This window comes from Liolophura sinensis, chromosome 11 (assembly GCF_032854445.1).
Source record: "Liolophura sinensis isolate JHLJ2023 chromosome 11, CUHK_Ljap_v2, whole genome shotgun sequence".
NCBI classification, from domain to species: Eukaryota; Metazoa; Mollusca; class Polyplacophora; order Chitonida; family Chitonidae; genus Liolophura; species Liolophura sinensis.
The window spans coordinates 25,196,628-25,200,287 of record NC_088305.1 but is presented as its reverse complement, the minus strand read 5'-3'; the positions used below and the strand labels follow the sequence as shown (position 1 = coordinate 25,200,287).

General features: G+C 42.7%; 1 long non-coding RNA gene across 1 annotated transcript in view; it reads right to left on the bottom strand.

The window, feature by feature from the left end:
* Window positions 1-857: 857 nt before the first annotated feature.
* The window catches only part of LOC135477457 (uncharacterized), an 11,172-nt gene continuing 8,369 nt past the window's right edge, over window positions 858-3,660 (bottom strand). Inside the window, exons 2-3 of the long non-coding RNA XR_010445198.1 lie at window positions 1,868-1,936; window positions 858-936 (exon numbers count right to left, since the gene is read on the bottom strand). This is a non-coding gene — a long non-coding RNA (uncharacterized LOC135477457). The remainder of the gene's footprint in view (window positions 937-1,867; window positions 1,937-3,660) is intronic.

Genomic DNA, 3,660 nt, shown 5'->3' with positions numbered 1-3,660 from the left:
GAGAATTGCAGGTTCCTCCGTTGAAACACCTCGGTTTGCAAATGGCTGGAAAATAAAACGAGTATAAAGAAGCATAAGATTTGAGTTAAATGCCACATCTACATTAGGGACAGTTAACATGTTTGAAACTTGTGCTAGATGCATGATCCCCATCCCACAACCTCAACCATGAAGTAAAGCTCTGTACTGGCTTAGATTAACATCGACATCACCGTGAGCATCGACATCAACGTTAAGTTCGACTTTATCGTCCATATTAACATCAACATTAACATTAACATAGTCACTATGATTAACATCGATGAGACAAACGTCGATAACAAGATTTACATCGGCACGATTAACGTCCACAAAATTAACGTCGACATGATGATTAACGTCGAAAAGGTTAATGTAAACATTAACTTTGATATCAAGATTATCATTGACAGGATTAATGTCGACATTAATGTCGATTTATAGGTCGATGTAGGACAGAAAACAGGACAGAACCAGGAGGAAACCCACGAAAGACCGGAGAGGAAGCCAGCTTGAGCTGGACTTGAACTCACAGAGATTGCATTGGTCACTCCTTGGTCACTTAGCAGGTTAAGCCAGACACTCGGCCCCAGATGCCCACGTTATAAACATGTTGGCATTTAAGGCCACACCGTGCTGATCTCACCAGCGACGTTAAAAACTGTGTCTACTTAACAGACGCGAAGCTTAGAACATCATTTTGAATTATTATTATTATTATCATTATTATTGCTATTGTTGTTGTTGTTATTGCTATTATTGTTGTTATTATTAGTATTAGTATCATTATTGTTGTTGTTATTATTATTATTATTTTACTTACGAACATCGCAGCGATTGCCTCTTTTACTCCATCCAGGACAACATTTTTGTTCAAGATAGTACTGACACACAGATATCGTTCGATATCGACAGCAGCTATAAAAAAAGTCAACAGTTCTATAACAAAGAACACAAATCTGACAAAACGTTGCTGTATTTGCAGTAATCAGTTAGAAATCCTTGTATTTATTAGAATTTATAATAGAAGAATAAACAGTCCACTGTTCCCCAAAGTGCCCTCCTGTCCACCCTTCCACACACTGTCTTCCAGTGAACCCTTCCCAATACTCCCCTCCTGTCCACTCTTCCCTATACTGCCTTCCTGTCCACTCTTCCCTATACTGCCTTCCTGTCCACTCTTCCCTATACTGCCTTCCTGTCCACTCTTTCCTATACTCCCCTCCAGTCATCTCTGCCGAATACTGCCCTCCTGTTCACTCTTCCCCATACTGCCCTCCAGTCATCTCTGCCCAATACTGCCCTCCAGTCATCTCTTTCCCAGACTGCCTTCCAGTGAACCCTTCCAAATACTCCCCTCCTTTCCACTCTTTCCTATACTGCCTTCCTGTCCACTCTTCCCAATACTCCTCTCCAGTTCACTCTTACCTATACTGCCCTCCAGTTCACTCTTCCCCATACTGCCCTCCTGTCCACCCTTCCACACACTGCCTTCCAGTGAACCCTTCCCAATGCTCCCCTCCTGTCCACTCTTCCCCATACTGCCCTCTAGTCATCTCTTCCCAAAACTGCCCTCCAGTCATCTCTGCCCAATACTGCCTTCCTGTCCACTCTTCCCCATACTGCCCTCTAGTCATCTCTTCCCAAAACTGCCCCCCAGCCATCTCTGCCCCATGCTGCCCTCGAGTTCACTCTTCCCCATACTGCCCTCCTGTCCACCCTTCCCCGTAATGCCCTCCTGTCCACTCTTCCCCCATCGTGCGCTCTAGTTTTTTCCCCTGATTTCCTGTTCCGTATTAGGTCAGAATTACGTGAGCTTTGTACATGTATTTTGCTGGGATTGCCTCACCTGAACCACCATCGGTAAACACAGACCCGCCTCTGTACGTATCTCACGGCTATCCGTGTACACACGTTCCTGTAACCGTAGAAAAGCACATACAGTTCATTGAATGATATGGTAGCTTGACAGATCGACTAACGAATTGTTTGATTCAATGGTTCGCAGATTGACTGATTGATTAACTTATAGGCTGACTAAATTCTTCTCTTCTCAACGTCGGGCATTTGCAGGAAAAATTCGGTGCATGGTTACTCAATGACCTAATACGGAAATACACGGAGTGAGTGGCTGCTTGGGGTTTAACGTCGTGCTTAACCATTTTTTGGTTATGTGACGACGAAGGATTTATTTATTTATTTATTTATTTGATTGGTACTATGCGCAGTACTCAAGACTATTTCACTTATACGACGGCGTCCAGCATTATGGTGGGAGGAAACCGGGCAGAGCCCGGGGGAAACCCACGACCATCCGCAGGTTGCTGGCAGACCTTCCCACATACGGCCGGACGACGAATAAGCTCTTAGAGTGCATGTAATGTGCCTACTTGTTGCAGAACAGATTTCCAAAAGGCATGAAGGCATGTAAGCCGTCCCGCTCGAGCAATTATACTGATACGGGTCAACTAGTCGTTACACTATCTCCTTTAACCCACGACCATCCGCAGGTTGCTAACAGACCTTCCCACGTACAACCGAAGAGGAAGTATGATATTATAAAACCAACATATAATAATATCGTTGTGAGATACACGCAACAGACATATAACCGCAATTTAATGCCTTTAATTGTCTTACAATATATTCGCACATTTGTACTGGAAACTGCAGATTTTATTTAATTTTTTGTAATATGGGTATTCACCGCAGAAAAAAATGTATATTATTATCTGTCCGTTTCAATATTTTCAAATAGTGTCTGTGTTCATTGGACATCTGAATGACGAGATACGGAAGTTTTAAGATTCGCTCTGCTGAGTATGTATATGAATTTGCCTTGACTAAATATTGCAGCCGATATTCTAAAGCACTCTGTGTGAAATGTAAGCACGCAAAACTCGATACGGTAAGTAGTCGCGAGTGGACCACAAACTCCTCATAGCGTATGAACCACTCTCTGCGCCTGTGTTGCACCCTCGCCATCACTAGACAATTAGGTGTGACCTTTCGACGCGTGGGTTTGTTTCCACACTTTATAACCTCACCACAAGCATCTTTGCCCAGACGTACAATTAACATACATGAAAAAAAAATGTGGTCAACAGTTGGAATAATCTTGTTTTGTTGCTTCATCACCTGCATCCCATCCACCTCGATTTTGTTCAAAATTTGCTATTGGTGACAGTGTGCTGATAGCAGTCATAAAGACCCGCGCAAGTGCTATGAGGAGTGTGATTAGACGCTTAGGAAATAATTAGCCCTATGTTCGCCTAAGAAGCACTCGTCCTTTGTATAAAGTACTTTGTTCTTTTTGCAGTGATATGTCTTACAATCCCTTGTTTTCTCACGCAATTTTTAAATTGTTTGGAACAAAACTATGGTTCGCTGTATCACTGGTGAGTGACCTTGTCTCATGTGGATTCTGTTATTTCAGTTTGCCTGTCGAAACCTGCTTAAGAGTGGGGTCACACGTACATGTCACGTGCAAATGTTTCGGCCTCATATCCGCACAACACTAGACGTCAAAATTCTTTTTAGCGTCCAGTTGTTCGAAAGTTTATTAGAAGTTATTAATTAATTGGTGTTTTACGCCGTACTCATTATAATTGTTGTTTTTTACGTTACAAGATCCATTACACT